This window comes from Phascolarctos cinereus, unplaced genomic scaffold, assembly GCF_003287225.1.
Source record: "Phascolarctos cinereus isolate Bilbo 61053 unplaced genomic scaffold, phaCin_HiC Scaffold_4;HRSCAF=312, whole genome shotgun sequence".
NCBI lineage: Eukaryota > Metazoa > Chordata > Mammalia > Diprotodontia > Phascolarctidae > Phascolarctos > Phascolarctos cinereus.
Window position 1 is genome coordinate 533,416,453 of NW_027555847.1, and position 20,479 is coordinate 533,436,931.

Consider the following 20,479-nt stretch of genomic DNA (forward strand, 5'->3'; position numbering starts at 1 on the left):
AAAAGAAGGGGTAGCAATCCTGATCTCAGACACAGCAAAGACAAAAATAGATTTTATCAAAAGAGATAAGGAAGGAAAATACATTCTGCTTAATGGCACCATAGACAATGAAGTAATATCATTACTAAACATATATGCACCAAATGCTATAACATCAAAATTCTTAGAGAAGTTCAGGGAGTTACAGGAAGATATGGACAGCAAAACAATATTAGTAGGGTAACTCAACCTCCCCCTCTCTGAACTAGATAAATCTAACCACAAAATAAAGGAGAGAGAAGTTAACAAGGTGAATAGAATATTAGAAATGTCAGATATGATAGAGCTCTGGAGAAAATTGAATGGCAATCAAAAGCAATATACTTTTTTCTCAGAGGTAAATGGCACATACAGAAAAATTGACCAGGTGCTAGGGCATAAAAACCTCACAGTCCAATGCAGAAAAGAAGAAATATTAAATGCATCCTATTCAGATCATCATGCAAAAAATGTTATATGTAATAAAGGGGCATGGAAAGATAGACTAAAATGATTGGAAACTAAACAATCTAGTCTTAAGAAATGAATGGGTCAAACAACAAATAATTGACTCAATCAATAACTTCATTCAAGAGAATGACAATAATGAGACAACATATCAAAACTTATGGGATGCAGTGAAACTATTCTTAGGGGAAGCTTTATATCTCTAAATGCTTACATGAATGAAAATAGAAAAAGAGATCAATGAATTGGACATACCACTAAAAAAAACTTAAAAAAAAATAAATTAAAAATCCTCAATTAAACACACAATTAAAAATACTGAAAATAAAAATTGAAATTAAGAAAACTATTGAAATAATACATAAAACTAAGAGCTGGTTTTATGAAAAAGGCAATAAAATAGTTAAACCTTTGTTTTATTTCATTAAAAAAAGAAAGAAAGAAACCAAATTAGCAGCATCAAATCCCCATCAATTGGGGAATGGCTGGACAAGTTGTGGTGTATGAATATAATAGAATACTATTGTGCTATGAGAAATGATGAGTAAGTGGACTTTAGAAAAAACTTGGAAAGACTTGCATGTTCTAATGCTGAGTGAAGTTAGCAGAACAAGGAGAACATTGTATGCTGTAACAGCAACATTGTGCGATGACTAACATTGATAGACAGTCCTTCTCAGCAATGCAAGGATCTAATACATCTCCAAATGTCCCATGATGGAAAATGCTATCCACATCCAAAGAAAGAACTATGGAATTTGAATGCAGATCGAGGCTATATGCTAATGTTTTACTTCGGTTTTGTTTTCTCATTCTGGTGGTTGTTTCTATTGGTTCTTATTCTTCCATACAGTATCACTAATGTGAAAATATGTTTAATAAGAATGTACATGTATAGCATATATCAGATTGTTTATCATTTTGGGGAAGTAGATGGGGAGGGAGGGGGAAAATTTAAAACTCAAGAGCTTATTTTAGTGATTGTTCATATATCAAAATAAATTAATAACTTAATAAAAATTAATAAAAAAGAAAAGGGACTCTTACTTTTTGCATGTATTTTTATCTTGACTACTTAACAGTGTCTGTTACATAAATATTTTGTTGAGATTTCCACCATATTTTCATGAAATTACTTAGCAATGTTAAATTTAAAAATTAAGTACCTGGTGAAACGTTTTTTTTTTTTTTTGCAAACCAATTATCACCTCTTAATAACTTCACCACTTCGATCAATTCTTTTCCTTTGTCTCAACAGTTCCATAGTCATAGCAACATCCACTTGCCCTTCAGACTCATACTAATCTCCTGTCTGTTTTCCCCTCATCCTATTGATTTCATCAGTTTGCTTAACCCAATAATTGTTCCTCTTACTCATCTCAGTTATCTTTATTTGTATTAAAGTCATCTGTTTCAGCTTGTGTTCCCTAATCACTAATTTTATAATATTCCTTTTTGATTTTTTGATGTCTACATTAATTTTACTCTATAATTCTTCCCTTAAATCCACAATAAGGAACTGAACAAGTAGGTTTTCCAAAATTTCATTATTGTTTTCACAAGCTTTCCTGAATTTTTCTTCCTTAAATTCAACTGGTAATCTACTTCACTAGGCCAAACCTCTCCAAATTACCTAGATTAGTCTCTTCCTTCTAATTTAGTTTAAACTGATCTCCCTTTTTATGCTTCACTGGGGCTTAAAGTAGAAAGAAAAAGGAGACTTAACCAAGGTCACAAGGAGGCTACTGAGTAGGTAATGAGGAAAATAATTCCAATTTTATGAATCTATTTGACACTTACTTGCCTCATTGAATAGGCAAATGAATAATATTCATAATATAAATATGCTCATCACATATTGCTCCTGAATAAATGCATATGTGTATATATATGTATATATACATATATATGTGTGTGTGTGTGTGTGTGTGTGTGTGCGTGTATGAGAAAGAAAATGTATGTGTGTGTGAGAGAGAGAATATAATAACCTATAAAATTTCTACTCCATGGACTTTTTTTTCCCTTGCTTGTTACTAGCAATGTACATGAACATGAGTAGTAATAGTAAACAAATATTTATGAAGAAAAAAATACCACGTTTAACATCAAATCCTGAAATGTCACAGTGGTATTTTCTAACATTTTGACATGTTATCTCTCATCACTGGTCTTCATGTAAGCAGTGCTGCCTGTATGGTATGTAAACAAGATGTTAATCTTAGGAATGCATTTGGTACTTACTGACCTTTTCTCTGAATTCAAAGGCAGCAATGTCAATAAATAGTGTTGTCTTAACTATTAATGATATTTCTTCTAATTTAATTAAATTTAATGAACTGATTAATTCCTTGTTTTGGGTAAGGCATTGTTCTAAGGAAGGACAAATGAAGACCCATAGCCTACACGAACCTAAATTCAATATGTTCATGAGTAAATTAATGCAACAAACAGGATCTTCAGCATGCTATTTTCTTAAATATTTTCATGCCTCTTTTACCAAGTTGTTAGTTCTGTTTTAAAAATTTTATTTCATCACTTTCATTTCTTTACCCAGGTTTTTCCTTGACCACTCTTACCTCTTTAACTCTTCCTGAATCCAGGTCTGGTGCTCTATCCACTGTACCACCTAGCTGCCTCTTTACAGCCTATTTCTTGACCTTTAACTTTACTTTAATGCTACAGTGGGGCTCTGCTTCCTGAGTGGAGGGGGAACTGTCTTAAGCTTCAGACTTTTTGTCTGTTTTCAGAGGTAATTCTGGAGACCTATAATTTTTTTGGCTATTCAAGGTGGTATGATCTAGGGAGAGCTGTGTTTACTGCTCTTCTCTACTGTGTACTGGTTTGTGAGCAACCACAAGCACTCTTTTCATCTCTGGAACTATGACCAGGGTCTCTGCTCCCCTATAGCCACAAGCTCTGATATGCTGGTGCTTCTTCTCACCCTGGCACTAAGACCCAGGTCTGTGATTCAGAACCGGGCATAGGCAATGCAACAGAGTCCTACCCCCAGTACCAGCAAAGGGGCACTTGTAAATCTCCTTTTGCCCTATTGTCTGATCCCCTTACACTCTTTGGGCTAAGCAGTCTGGAAACCACCACTGCTGCCACTGCTTCATTTGTCCCAAGGCCTGATTCTAGTTTTTTGGGGCCAGGTCTGTGCTGGCACAGCCTGCATTGAACTATTCTCCACTCTCACCCTGTTGCAATAGACCTTTCCTGACAGCCTTTTAAATTGCCTTAGGCTGGAAAACTGTTTCACTCTGACTTTTTGTGACTTCTGCTGCTATAGAATGTGTTTAGAGTCATTATTTAAAGGCATATGGAGGAGGTTGGGGAAAAGCTCAGGTGAGTTCCTGCCTTTACCCTGCTGTCTTGGCTCCATCTCTCCAGCCCTTCTATTTTTTCCACTTAAGTATCAAGGTTAACATCCAACTGATGCCAGCTCAGCAAACAGGGCAATTCAGTAGCATACATTGATTCTTCATTACTCTTTTACCAAAATATTTCAGCCCACTCTCTCATACTTTTTTCTGTGTAAATCAACACTACCCTCTTGATTAACAATACCTCATCTTTAGAGTCAAATCATAATAATGGCTTCTGAAGGATATTGTGTTTGAAAAGGCAGACTCAACATTTTGCCTTTTGTTGAAGAAAAGATATATTCAGTTTATTTCCCTTTACTCCTTATTTTTGCATTCGGCAACATATATTATTTTTTTTTCCTGGCAATTCTTATAAAGCTCTATTTTGCCTCTTATCAAAAATATGTGTAACATCTATCTACAAACTACCACACTTGTGAGGTTTGTCTTTACTTGTTCCACTTTAAGCAACAACATTAGCAAGTTTATTGGTAATGGTCTCCATAGCAACTGCAAATCTCAAAGGCAACCCCTGTTGTCTGTTCAGATTTTAGAGCTTCCTGGTCACTCTTCCACATGCTGCTTCTTATGTCTTATTGCTGTTTTTGGGATTTCCTTGAGTGCCTCAAAAAATGCAACCCTTATGTATGTAGTACCATTTGATTTACTGTTAAACCAATTTCTTTGAAAATATGATAAATCCATTGAATGACATTGCAAAAGAGGAAAAAAAACCATGCTGAATCTTATACAAATGATCCTTGTAACTCACAAGCACATTCTCATTATTAGTACAGTTAACAGAAATAAATGTGTGTGTGTGTATATATATATATATGTGTGTGTGTATGTATATATATGTATGTATATATGTGTGTATATATGTATATATACATATACACACACTTATATATACATATACATACATATATATACACATATACATATATATACATATATACACACAAACTTATATATATATATACACATATATATATACATATATATACACATATATACACACACTTACATATGTATATGTATATATATATATGATACAGTTGTCGGTTGAATATCATAGAATATTTTTTAAAAATTAAGAGGTGATAAAGAGGAATGCACCAGGAGAAAGGGAAAGGGAGAGGTAGAATCAGGTAAATTATCTCCCGTGAAAGAGGCAATAAAGAGATTTTACAGTGGAGGGAAAGATGGGGAGGAGGTCTGGAACTGTTGAAGCTTACTCTCATCATAATTGGCTTAAAGGAATAACATACACCATCAATTAGGTATGGAAATCTGTCTTACTGTATAGGAAAGTAGGATAGGAAGAAGTTAAGAGAAGGGGGTGCTCATAGAAGAGAGGGTGGATTAGGGAGTCAGTAGTCAGAAGCAAGACACTTTTGAGGAGGGACAGGGTGAAAGGAGAAAGAGAATAGCTTAAAGAGGAGGAAATAGGATGGAAGTAAAAAGAATTAGCAATCATGACTGTGAAAAAAAATTTGAAACAAGCTTCTCTGATAAAGTCCTTATCTCTCAAATATATAGACTATCAAGTCAAATTTATATAAAAAGGGCTATTCCACAATTGATAAATTGTCAAAAGATTTAATAGTTTTCAGATGAAATAATCAAAGCTATCTGTAGCCATATGAAAAAATGCTGTAAATGAGTATTGATTGGAAAAATGAAAATTAAAATAATTCTGAGGTACTACCTCACTCTATTACATTGGCTGCTAGGACAGAAAAGTAGAATATGTGTATCATACATATAATATATAATATCATATATAATATCATATATCATATATAATGATATGTGTATCATATATAATATAATATATAATATAATATATTATATATAATATATGTATATAATGGTATGTGTATCATATATATGTACGTATATATGTATATGTGTGTATATATATATATATATATATTTTCAGGGAACTGCATTTGATAAAATGTTACAGAAGTCAATGTGGATTTGATGGCTCTTGCCATTTTTAACAGAGATGACACTTCAGTGGAGATATGGAGAAAGTTTTCATTTGGTTGTTCCATGAAACAAAGCGTAAAATATAGTAAAACTCATACCCATGTGTGCTGCTTTGTCAAGGTCAGCAGTTACATAGGAAAATGTCATGCTATCCCAAGTTTAGTGCACAACACACAACACTGAGTTTATTGCTAAACAAAAGATTGAAAGGTCTCTGGAAAGATCCTTAAAACAAATATTTTAGGGAAAACCAGCTTAAGTTATGATCAAGATACTTTAGGGAAATGTCTTTAGGTTTTCCCTCATGTTTTGGTTGGAACGTATTTTAAACCTACTGTGTACAATGTTTTAATATATTATAAACAAGCATCATAGCATTTTAGCAGACATCCACAGGGGCATTATCCTGACTTAGCCATAGTAGGTCAACTGAAAATAAAGAAAATAACTATGTGACCCAGTTGATATTAAAAATATTCACATTTTGGGAGATTTAGTCAGAACTGGAACCTGTCTTAAGAATATTCAGTTCTACTAGTTATCAACAAAAGGTCCAAAAATAAGTCAAGATATTGGAGAGACATCAGAAGAAAAGCTGTTGGTTTTTTTTTTTTCCCTCAACCATCTGTGATTTTTGATCGCATTCTGCTACCATGGAATGAGCCCCATTGGCAGGCTAATGAAGTCTGTGTCTTCAATAGCTACCTGAGAGCAGTGGTCTGGTGAGTTTTTGAAATTTTATTTAGTAGTTTATTTTCCACAGTTACATGTAAAAACAATTTTGAACATGTTTATTTTTTATTTTGATTTCCAAATTCTCTACTTGCTCCCCACTCTCCAACCTATTGAGAAGGCAAGGGATTTGATATGTCATACATGTGTAGTCATATAAAACATATCCATAATAGTCATGTTGTGAAAGAAAACGCAGACAAAAAACCAAACGAAACAAGACAAAACCTAGAGAAAAAATATAGAAAGTACAAAAAAAAGTATACTTCAATCTGTACTCATATATCATCAGTTCTTTCTCTGAGGATGGGTAGCATTTTTCATCATAAGTTGTTCAGAGTTGTCTTGATCATTGTATTGCTTAAAAAAGGTAAACCATTCACAGCTGATGATCTTACAATATTGCTGTTACTCTGCATACAGCACATTTCACATTGCATCAGCCACGCAAGTCTTTCAAGGTTTTTCTGAGAGCATGCTGCTCATCATTTCTTACAGCACAAGAGTATTCCATCATAATCCCCTACAACTAGTTCAGCCACTTTCCCAAATGATGGACATCACCTCAATTTCTAATTCTTTGCCCGCGGAAAAGAGCCGCTATAAATATTTTCATATATATAGGTCCTTTTCCCTTTTGTTTTTTATCTCTTTATGGATACCTAATAGTGGTATTGCTAGGTCAAAGGGTATACATGGTTTTATATGTCTTTGGGCATAGTTCCAAGTTCTGGCAACTTTATTAAAGACCTATGTGGCATCCATAAGCTTTAAATGGGCAGTGCATTACTTTTCAAGGCTTTGCCTCAGTATTTATTTGTTGATCAGAAAATGAAAGCAAAGTTCGTAGAAGAAGCCTTCATTATTTGTGAAAATTGGGCATGGCCAGAAAAATAGTTCATTTAAAACTGGAGGGCAAGCTCTTTGAAGAAAATTCTTGATGTTTACACATGACTAATCCATTTACAAACTGGTAGCCATAGGAAAATTCAGCTGAGGATTTCTAGTTCATCACCTCAAAGATGTCTATGATTTCCAATTTCTATAACCAGATCAGTAGCAAAACGTAAGATTTTCATCAAAGATAAAAAGGAGTATTTTTTTCTTTAGCAAACATCAGTATTAAGAAATTTAATTTTTAGATTCTGGGCAGGAAAGCTTTTTCTTCTGCTTTTCTTGGAATTGTTATGTATTATATGTCTCCAGTGGAAGGAGTCTTCTTCAAAAACAAGTCATACATAAACAGGCTGCTGTGCTGGGGAGCTAAAGATCCAGAGAATTTGGTTTGAATCAGTGCTTTGCAATTATTAAGAATAAAGCTATTTAGTTCTGTTAACTGTTCAATCTCTTTTAGGTTAGAATCTTCCAGAACAGTAATTCTTACGTCATGAAAGATATTTTTGAGCAGCACCTATTCCAAGAACAAGTAAGATGTTGTCTTGGCAATGAGATTTACTGTAGAGGCATTTTGAAGTAGATATGATGACATCTTCATCTTGGAGAATCCTCCAGAGTTCTCAGGACTAAGTAAAATTGCTTCTTTACATGTTTGCAACTAACATGTTCTTCATTATGTTTTTATTTTCCTTCGAAAATGGTGTAAGGTGCAAATATCCTCAGTCATTTTTTGTACTGGTACTTCTTGAAAGACAAGCTTAAAAATGTTCTCATAGCTAATATTGCCCTTAATAAGTGAAAAAGCAGCATTTTCCCTCATCCTGGGTAAACTATCAGACTGCAGTCAGCCACAAGAGGTTATGACATATCCATTTAAATCTGAATCACTTTCTTGAGTCCCCTGTCCTTCCCAATGCTCCAGAATGTACAGGCTATTGAAAGAATCATACTTGTCCAAAGCCTCCCTGAAGCCTTCAAAGTCACCCCAGGAGCTGTTGTGTTCTATGGAATTCAAACTGCTACTTTCTGAAATGCCAGGTTCCTATGCATCAGTGGAGATAAAACATTTTTTTGCTTTGCTTTCCAACCATAGTAAAGCAGAGTGATTTTTGCCGCCCCCTCATCACAGCCTCTCTCCTGGGTACATAAGTTCTCATGTTCTCTTTGGGGTGGTCACTAAAAGAAGCTCTTTCTAACTCTTCCACCAGGTAACTGAGGGAGGCCCCATTGGAAATCTCCTGTCCTCCAGGATTTCTTGCCTTGGGGCCCTGGTCCTACATTTTCAGCAAGGAAATCTTTAAGGGAAGTCAAAGCAATAACATCAACAACAACAACTTGTTCTAAAGAACAGTGAGTGGTGCCCATCCTGAGGAGCCATTCACTTCTTTTCCTTGAAGGAAGAAGGGGTGGCTCAGTTGCTACTTACCTCAAGGAGCTCTGCCTTTCCATTCGGTGACCTGTCCAGGAGAACACTTCCAGGCTGGGCACAAACAGTTGCCTGCTGTGCCATTGCTCCAGGTCCACCAGAAACACTGCCAAGCAGAGAAGTGGCCTGGGCCAAGTCAGGCTGGAATGGGTGCTTAGCAGACTGGCTCTGTTTCTGTTGCCCCTGAGTCAGAGAGTAGCCACACCACTGCTGTGGAGAATGGCAAATATTGGAGAGGATGCAGGAAAATTGCATCATTAACTCACTCTTCATGGAGTTGTAAACTGATTCAACCATTATATAGAGCATTTTGGTAATCTGTACAAATATTTATATTTTTAATATTTTTAAGTTTTTGTTTAGTATTTTATTTTTCTCCAGTTACATGTAGAACAATTTCAACACTCATTTTTAGAACTTTGAGCTCCAAATTCTCTATCTTCCTTTCTCCCCAACCCTCCCCCACCACTGAGAAGACAAATAATTCCATATAGATTATACATGTGTAGTGTAGTAGGGTGGTGTAGTGGATGAAGTTCCAGGTCTGGAGTCAGAAAGATCATCTTCCTGAGTTCAAATCTGACCTCAGAAAATTACTTGCTATGTGACCCTGGGCAAGTCATTTAGCCATATTTGCCTCACTTTCCTCATCTGTAAAATTACTGGAGAAGAAAAAGGCAAACCACTCAAGTATCTTTGCCAAGAAAAATCCAGATGGGGTCACAAAGAGTCAGAGACAACTAAAACAAACAAACAAACAAAAACAATAAATCCTAGAAGGATTAAAAAACAAGAAATGACTTAGATGTACAAAAAGTATTTATAGCAGCTCTTTTTGTGGTGCCAAAGAATTAGAAATTAAAGGGATGCTCATAAATTGGGGGGATGGTTGAATGAGTTGTGTCATATGAGTGTGATAGAATATTATTGTGCTGTGGGAAATGATGAGGTGGGTGTTTCAGGAAAAAATAGTGCAAGACCTATATGAACTGACACAAAATGAAGTAAGAATTGGGAGGACATTGGCATAATAATAGCAATGTTGTAATGATAATCTTGGCTGTCCTGATTAATACAATGATCTAAGATATTTCAAAGAACTTATGATGAAAAACAATCTTCCACTTCCAGAGAGAGAATTGATGAACTTTCAGTGTAAATTGAAGTATATTTTTCTCACTTTTTTTATTTCTTTTGAAACATGTCCAATATGAAAATTAATTTTGCATCATTTCACATTTATTATTGATATCATATTGTTTATCTTCTCATTGGATGAGGGATAGGGTGGCAGGGAAAGAAAGACTTGGAAACAACGTTTTAAGAAAGAAAAAAAGTGTAAAAACTTAAAAATATTTAGAAAACAATTGCTTGAATTTCTGTTGCTTGGGATATTGGCATACTGTGAAGTAAAGAGACTTCCCCTAAGTCACATAGTCAGTATTTTCCTGAGGCCATACTTGAACCAACATGTTCATTTTTCTTCTCCACTATTTCATACTACCTCTCTACGCATGCGAGGTATTTCTTGCTTCTTTTAGTTAAACTGAATTGGACATTATTTACATCTGTCAAGGGGGTGGGCCTTATGACAAAAGTACAGATCTTCTAAATTAATTTAGATCCAGGTATTCTAAATTGTTGATACATTTTTTTTTTACTACAACTTACAGGACAAATGAGACCCATCTTTGATTACATATTGACTCAACAAATTTAGATTGAGGCTGTCAAAAATTTATTTGACCTTTGTGCACGTTAGTAGGATTTAAGGTAAGCGTTTTGTAGAAAGTCTTAGAAATAAATAATTTAATGAAATCCTATTAAAGATATATTATTCTCACTCTTTTGTTTGAAGCACAAAAACTTTATAAATTCATTACATATAAGTACACTTGAATATCAGCAATATAATGACAGGAAGTGTCTCAAGAGTCCTTAGCAAAAAAGAAATTATACTAAAGGTACAAGAGACTGAATCCTACTGAGAATGAGTTGAATGATTTATAAAAATGCTTCTTTGCTGTTTCTTTAAAAATATGATGCCAAAATAATGAAAGATATCTAAAGTGAATTTCTTACACATATATTAAGTGCCTTGTTACATCATTGATAACAGGAATTATTTCCTCACATTTCGTAACATACTCTATAATGTACACATAGACTCATTAGCTGTCATCTTTTACACTTAGCTGAAAAAGATTGTTACAGCCATTTATAATTTGGGGACATGATGTGCAGTGAGGCCATAATTCTTGAGAAAGACCATTTTCATTACCAAAACACTTTGATATTTAATTAGAATAATTTTGATAATTGGAGGTCAGATAATATCATAACTATTAGTATATTTCCTTAACAGTTTCTTGCCCTGAAAGTTATGTTTTCTTTATCCTTTTTTTTGTTTTTTCTTTTTGCTAGGCAATGGGATTAAGTGATTTGCCTAGGGTGACACACCTAATGAGTGTTATGTGTCCAAGAAAAGATTTGAACTCAGGTCCTCCTGACTCCAGGGCTGATGCTCTATCCACTGCACCACCTAGGTATATATTTTTTAATGTCACTTCTTTATTAATTTATCAGGAAGTAAATATCCCTTCCCTCCATATACATTTATATACCAAGATACTACTTAAAGTGTACACATATGTTAAAATATGCTAAATCAATCAAGCAATAAATATTTTTTTTCCCTTTTTTATTGTTAAATGTAAGGGAGGGGAAGCTTTTCATCTTTATCACCTAAAAACTAGCCTTTCTTTACATATCAAAATTGTTTTAGTCTGTGGACTTTTAAGTTTATAAAATATTCTCAACCATGATTGAAAAAAAAAACCTCACTCCTGCACAGAGAGAAATTAAAGACGTTGGTCCAGGCTCTGCTAAGCTTTAAACAACACTAAAATTCTACTTCAGTCAAGATTACCAAATTTAATTTCTATAAAGTACAATGGAAACAATTTGGAAGACTTTAGGGAACCACTTCATTTTATTTTCAAAATTAATTTTCTTCTAACCAGAGCAGAGAAAGGAGAAAAGTGGGAAGTACAATAAAGATAAAGCTGATTTTAAAAAAAAAATCTTCATAAACCATCAAATTGTCCTCAAGAGTCCTTTCTGGGACTGCAGAGTATTGGTTTAAGGGAGGAACTTTCTTTTCATCAAGATTTTAATTTAAAAAGTTTAGGCAAACACCAGTAGACAAACAAACAATTAAGCCCAGAGGGAAATACTGTATAATTACAATTGCCCAGAGTCTGAAATGTTCTTACACATTGACACTAATCTCCTTCTCCTCCTCTTCACACCTGCCAACCTAAATAAATACCTATCATATGTCACTGCTATCTATACCCACGTTCACCAGAGACTTGAAACCGTATGTATTTAATGCTTGTGGGGTGCTACGGGAATCCTTATGATAATTAATATTCTATTAGCCCATACTAATAATAACATAATGAAAATTATTTATATTGGCTTTTTCTGAAAAAGTGGCAGTGTTAATTGTTAGCAATATTATCTGAGTACCTTTTCTAGATTAATGAATGATAAATCTTATTATCATGGGTCATTTAAATGTAAGTAAGGAATAAATACCAAGTATGATTATGCTATGCAGTATTACAAGTGACTATTTGCATCCCTCCATTCCTTGCAGAAGTGAGAACCCATGGCTATGGATGACTAGATAATGCTATTGTTGCCCTGGTAAGTTGGATTCTTTTTTCTTCTTTGCTATTATTTATAGAATGGGTGACCATAAAGGAAAAGAAGGGAAGAGATATATGGGGATCTTAGGTAATGTAGAAGGAATAAACATATATTTTTTATTACAAAAGGAATGCAAGTGCATCTCCAGTCCCATACAGAATTGTGTTGAAACAATCATGACTCTGTGACTAATGAGAAAGAAAAACAACATCTCAGGATTTTGGAAGAATCCTCATTATCAGTTTTTAAGGATTAATCTTGAAAGAATTAGGGTAAAAATAATAGACGAAAAATTATTTATTCTTCAAATTCTCCTATTAAATGTCACATGTGGAATACTGAATATAGCAATGAGAGGCTAACCAGGTTTAAAACGCTAAATTCCTGCTGTGAAATGAATTGGAGCTTGTAGAATTGTTTTTGTTACTTAAGTTTTTATTATCCCTTTCACTATTTTATTTGCAATTGTATTGTTGCCAAACTAGCAGATGTAAATCATCATTATTCTGTAAGCTTTGAAACAAAACTGTTTAAAATACAGAGAACAAGAGTATGGACATTCCAAAATTTAGCGATCGTTCTCAGAAGTAACAAAAAATGTACAGAATACAATCTTGCTTTTCTCCTTCTAGGGCTAAAAGTTCTCTCTCAAATTTACAAACAAATTAAGCTAAAAAAGTCCTGGAAGATTAAACAAATGGATCATATTCATGTTCATTTGACTATTTTACAACCTACTTAAGAACCAGCATTATCCAAGTTACTTGAAAATAAAATTATTTGGTAGATCTATCTTGACGTTGTTGACAATTAGAGCTACAATCTTGGCAAGTTGAAGGAACCCTAGAAAATTCCATAAAAAAAAAAAGTCAGGTCAGTAAATCATATACACTGAAACCAAATTTAAAGAGGTCATTGATGGCATACAAAATATACATTTTTTGAGTAATGATTTTTATACAAATAAAATAAGCAAATATTTTAATATATTTAGTAAATAAATGAAAAATAAAACACAAAAAAAAGAATACAGAGATGAGTCCAAATCAGGCATATATGTGTATGTATATACATATACACATACACATACATATACACATACACATACATATACATATACATATACATATACATATACATATACATATACATATACATATACATATACATATACATATACATATACATATACATATACATATACATATACATATACATATACATATACATATACGTATATACACACACATACATATGCATGCACACACATATACATATACATATATACACACACATACATATGCATGCACACACATATACATATACATATATACACACATACATATGCATGCACACACATATACATATACATATATACACACATACATACATATTCACATGTATGTGTGTATATATGCATGCCTGTATTTATGTATATACACATACAAACACATGTGTATTATGCACACATACATGCATATGTGTATCTATGCATATATTGTATGTATGTTTATGTCTATATGTGTGTAGTATGTGTGCATATTCTATGCTAATCATTTACTAGTTTGGTGCCACAATTTTATCATCTATAAAATAGGAGATAATGATAAATATCTTCAAATATTTAAAACTTTATCATGTGCAAATGTGATTAGTCTTCTTATTTTGTTAGATTCCAAGGGAAAAACAGGAATAAATGATTGTATGAAGGAAAATTTACTTAATGGATAAATAAAAAAAAAATAAACATTATAATACTTCAAAGGAATTGAAACTATAATAAAAAACTTCCTTTTTATTGGTTGACATAAATTGGAGGATTAAAATTAATGTGGAAGATATGATTTTTGTCTGTTTGCGTGGTAGCCTAGGTGACATCCATTCCAACTTTCAGATTTTGTGACTCTGTGGATATTTATTACATTTCCCCCAAAAAATTAAACTCACCAAAAACAAATTTAAATGTTTCTTTTTTCTGTAGTGCTTTAAAAGTTATTCCACATTATAAATACATTGTTTCATTGAAGTAACCTATGATTTTAGTTTGATATCTATAACAATTTTAATTTGATAATGTACCAACCATAGAAACATCTACCACTACCACCACCACCACGACCACCACCACTATTGCTGCTAGTCCTGCTCCTGTCACTCCTACTGCTGCTGCTACTCCTGCTATCACTACTCTCTAAAAGCCCCAAAGTGTTTTTCTTGTTATAGTGAAGGAAGAGAAACAGCAAGGCTTGGACATACCAGTCAGAAATGTAGTATCAACTTTATGGGAGCTGAGAACTATGAATATCTGATGAGAGTCTGGAAACACTAAGCAATTGGGCTCTGGTACTGCTACTGATTGGAATGTCATTTTAGTCTGTATGATTGCTAAGGGTAAAAAAAAAAACAATGAAAAAGCAAAAACAAAAAAACAGATGGAGTGTCATGGGATTACAGGCTGGTCATCCCTGAAAAATGTGATTGTCATCTTGACATGATGGATATGGGACTGAGTTCTGTTACTATGGGAAGAAAAGATAAACTGGAAAACAAATGAAAAATCCCAATACTTTATCAGCTGAAAATGGATAAGTGTAGGTTGCACTGACAAAAAGCAGATGTACGAGGAATTCATCAGAAATTGATGTATATATGGATATTTCAAGGATGTATTAGTAATGTCCAACAAAACAAATGAATCATTTCAATTATAGATGAGGGATTTATACTATTCAAAATAAGTCATGTAATAACATATTACAGATAGATGCATGATAATCTGAAGAAACAATTTAATTGCTAAACACAGATTAAACAAAATTATTAAAATTTGAAGGTATTAAAAATGTGAAAAGGTAAATTTGTAGGAACTGGAATAATCAAAAATCTTTATATTACAAACACTAGAAATTATGTTTAATAACAACAATTGAAAATAAATATTAATGTGTCAAATGATTTTGATAATGAAAAGGGCATAGTTAGAACCAAAACTCAAAAAATCACTCTTGAGATGGATAATAAAGATGCAATTAGCAGGCCAATTATATTTAAAAAGAGCAATTTTTTAAAACGAATTTGCAATTTACTATGTTTATGAAAAATGAATATATTTTCCAACAATATTTGACAGAGTAAGAAAATATTTCAATATTTTCATGTAACAGTATATACTTTCACCATTGCCATAGTAAGAATGATAGAGGAAAAGGTAGAGATATCAAGTAATATTTTTAAAGTTAGTAATCAAACACCACCACAGCAAAAGTTATTTGAATTATTCATGACATACCACAAGTAATTTTAAGATTAGTCAATATGTAGCTAATATAAAAATAATTGAAAACTTAAATGTCATATATACTAATGAAGGTGACAAAAGGAGATGTGTGAAATATGATCCACAAGACAAAAATAAATCAGTTAGTGAGTCAAAAAGCATTTATATGTTCCTATGATAATGCCAACTACTTCTAAGCACTGGGGACACAAAGATGTCCTTGCCTTCCTGGACCTCTCATTGGAATATGGAAAACAACCAGGTCAAGTCCAGAAATCCTCCCCTTCCACTCCACCAAAAAAAAAAAAAAAAGAAAGAAGGAAAGAAAGGAAGAAAGGAAGAAAGAAATAAAAGAAAAGAAATGAAAAGGAAAGGAAAGAAAAGAAAAGAAAAGAAAAGAAAAGAAAAGAAAAGAAAAGAAAAGAAAAGAAAAGAAAAGAAAAGAAAAGAAAAGAAAAGAAAAGAAAAGAAAAGAAAAGAAAAGAAAAGAAAAGAAAAGAAAAGAAAAGAAAAGAAAAGAAAAGAAAAGAAAAGAAAAGAAAAGAAAAGAAAAGAAAAGAAAAGTACCTATGATATACACATAAATGCTAATGGGAGGTAATCTCAGAGACAAGACACTAGTGGCAATTGGTTGGGGTATTATGATGTGAGTAGTAAACAAAGACATGGAAGTCGGTGGTGGAAATGAAGAAGGAAGTCATTCCAGGTATGAAAGAAAGTCAGTGAAAGTGCAGAGAGTTCAAGATGTTGTGTTTGAGTGACAATAATGCCTGGGTAAATGAATTGTAGAGTACATGGAGGGCAGAAAATTATAAGAAGACTGGAGTGATAGGAAGGGGATAAGTTGTAAACAGCTTTTAAAAATGAATGATTTAATATATTATCCTAGAACTAGCTGGTGCCCATTAAAGCTTATTAAATGGGGATGTAGCGGGAAATAGTAACACCTGTTGTTCAGAAAAATTCCAGGGGGTGGTGGAGCCAAGATGGCAGAATAAAATCAGTGACTTGCTTGAGCTTTCCCCCAAACCCCTCCAAATACCTCTAAAAATGGCTTTTAAAAATTTCTAAAGCAGCAGAACTCACAAAAAGACAGAGTGGAACAAATTTCCAGCCCAAGGCAACCTGGAAAGTTGATTAAAAAGGTCTATTACTCTGGTCAGGGAGAGAAACTCAGTTCAGCATGGTCATGCAGGCAAAACAAACCTCAGAGAACCTGGAGCAGGCCTCAGGGGACTGAATCACAGGAAGCTGTGGCAGTTTCCAGACTTCTTATTTTTTCTTTTTCTTTTTGGTTAAGCAATGGGGTTAAGTGACTTGCCTAGGGTCACATAGCTGGTAAGTGTGATGTGTCTGAGGCTGGATTTAAGCTCAGGTCCTCCTTAATTCGGGGCCAGTGCTCTATCCACTGTATCACCTAGCTGCCCCAGTTTCCATATTTCTCAACCTAAAAATGCCAAAAACAACTTATAAGGTCAGTAGGAAAGGTCTATGACCTTGGTGAGAGAGAAGCTCTTTTCCAGCCCCAGTCCTGGCCTGGCTCCAGGGTAGTGGTTGCTTCCAGAGCTTTCAGCCTACAGACTGAGGGGAAATTCAGTGGTTGATCAGAGGGGGATTGCAGGGATCTCTTTGCTGGTGCAGGATTCTCTTGCTTTGCCCATGCTTGGATCTGGGTCATACCTCTTGGTGGTGGTGCTGGGACAAGCAGGAGTACTGTGTGGTGTAACTTGTGGCAGCATTGCAGAGAGAATCTTCCTCACAGTTACAAGGCAGAAAAGAGTGCTTGTGGTCACTCATAGACCAAAGCACAGTCCAGGAAAGGAGTAAATACTTTACTCTTGATCATACCACCTTGGAAGAACTGAAAATTTACAAGTCCCTAGAAGTATCTCTGAAAACTCCTGTGCAAAACTCCTAAAGCTTGGGACAGTACATTCTTCACACTGGAAGCAGACCTCTAACTTAACAAAAAGTTTATAACTCAAGTAATTGGCTGGGATCATGAGCAAACAGTGCAAAAAAAAAAAAAAAGTCAGACCATGGAATCTTTCTTTGGTGATGAAGATCAAAATATACAACCAGAAGAAGACAACAAAGTCAAAAGTTCCTACATCCAAAGCCTCCAAGAAAAATATGAATTTGTCCCAGGCCGTGGAAGAGCTCAAAAAGGATTTTGAGAAGCATGTAAGAGAAGTAGAGGAAAACCTGGGAAGAGAAATGAGAGGGGGTGCAAGAAAATAATGAAAAACAGTGTAACAGTTTGCTAAAGTAGACCCAAAAAATACTGAAGAAAATAACATCTTAAAAAATAGCCTAACCCAAATGGCAAAAGAGGTCCAAAAAGCCAATGAGGAGAAGAATGCCTTAAAAAGCAAAACTGGCCAAATAGGAAGGGAAGTCCAAAAGTTTACTGAAGAAAATACTTCCTTAAAAATTAGAATGGAGCAATTGGAAGCTAATGACTTTATGAGAAATCAAGAAACTGTAAAACAAAACCAAAAGAATGAAACAATAGAAAATAATGTGAAATATCTCAATGGGAAAAAAAAAAAAGGAAAAAAAAAACTGACCTGAAAAATAGATCCAGGAGAGATAGCTTAAAGATTATTGGACTATCTGAAAGCCATGCCCAAAAAAAGATCCTAGACATCATCTTTAAAGAAGTTATTGAGGAAAACTGCCCTGGTACTTTAGAACCAGAAAGCAAAATAGAAATTGAAAGAATCCTCTGATTACCTCCTGAAAGAGATCACCAAAGGAAAACTCCTAGGAATATTATAGCCAAATTCCAGAGTTCCCAGGTCAAGGAGAAAATATTGTAAGCAGCCAGAATGAAACAATTCAAGTATTGTGGAAAAACAATCAGGGGAATACAAGATTTAGCAGTTTCTACATTAAGGGACCAGAGGGCTTGGAATATAATATTCTGGAGAGCAAAGGAGATAGGATTACAACCAAGAATCATGTAGCCAGCCAAACTGGGTAACTGGGGCTGGGACTGATCTTCTCCGTCACTGCAGTCCAGACTTTTCCTACTGACCTTCTAAGTTGTGTTTGGCATTCCTGGATTGAGAAGTCTGAAAACTGCCACAGCTGCCCATCATTCAGTCCTCTGAGGGCTGCTCCAGGTTTGCTGAGGCCTATTTTGCCTGTGCACCCTCAACAAACTGGGCTCCTCTGCCAGCCTTGCACAATATACCTTTCCAATCAATCATCCAGGTTTTCTTTGGTTGGAAATTTATTTCACTCTGTCTTTTGTGGATTCTGCTGCTTTAGAATTTGTATTGGCTTCTCTAGCTTCCTTAAAGTTTCAACCAAAATCCTTTCTTTTACTAAAAGCTTTCCTGAAACCTCTTAATTCTAGCCCCTTTTCTTTGTAAAATTATTTTATCCTGTTTGTGATTTCATTGTTATATATTTGCTTGAACATTATCCCCCACCCCATTATAGTTACTTGAGGACCAAGTCTGTCTTTAGCCTCTTTTTTTTCTGTAGCCTTGAACACAATACCTTGGGCCATGGATTTTAAGCATCTGCCATAGCCTAATGAAGCATTTATATTTGCCTTAAGGAAATGGAGAGCTCTCTAAATCAGCTTCAGAACATTGATCTCCACATTTTATGCTATATAAGAAAACCATGAAGTGAACTTTACAGAGGCTTCGATGTATAAGAGTATTTTTTTTAATTTGTTTTCCTTTTCTGAGTATTCTCATTTTATCTCTAGAAGCACTTTTTAAAAATTACATGATGCTTGTTGGTGAAACTATGAAGAATATGTATTAATGAAATGCTCCATTATTGAATCTGAAATATCATCTCAAGGACAAGTGAGGTCATCTGAAGATTTCCTTGGTTAGAAAGCATCCTGAATGAGGCCAAGCCAGTTTTACTGATTTGAAGCAACAAGAATTTTAGTTTTGCAAAATTGTTACCAAGAATCTATAGGGAAATTCTTCGTGAAATATTTAAGATAATTCCATGGTTAGTGCATTTCTACTGTTAGTACAAAATATTTTATATATTAGCAATAACTCCTTAATTCAGCTTTGATAGAAACATATGCAAAAATTATATTTATTATAAAACATTTCCTGAATACCAATAGTTGGATATTTATGGTGCTAGGTGTTATCTAATATGTATAATAAATATAATTTCCACTTTATGAGATTATTTTTGAAAATTTACCTACTTTTAACACAGAAAAAATAATAAGGATAAATCAAAATTATCTTCTGTAACTTTAAGTTGAAGGAAATTAGTTGATCTTAAATTGACTGGACATTTCATGATGCTATATTGCATTCAAATTTAAGCCACCTTCTTTCTTTGAAGGCATCATGATGAAAAATTGAAGTTCCTCATTTCTAAAGACTGTTCTTTGTTTCTTTTCAACATATCTAGTTAAAAATTTTGATTGCAGCAAACCTTCCATAAATATGTTGATGAAGAGAAAGAAAGAACTTGAAGTATGTACTTTCTATTACTTTGAATAACTGTTTCAGCTGCTTAATTGGTTCATTTGAGAGTTGATAAATAATTCAGTTCTGATTTAATACAGAGTGAAAATGATGA

At 33.8% G+C, this 20,479-nt stretch overlaps 1 pseudogene; it reads right to left on the minus strand.

Annotated features, from left to right (window-relative positions):
- Window positions 1–7,690: 7,690 nt before the first annotated feature.
- Window positions 7,691–19,421, minus strand: LOC110207861 (uncharacterized protein CLBA1-like; annotated as a pseudogene).
- Window positions 19,422–20,479: the final 1,058 nt, after the last annotated feature.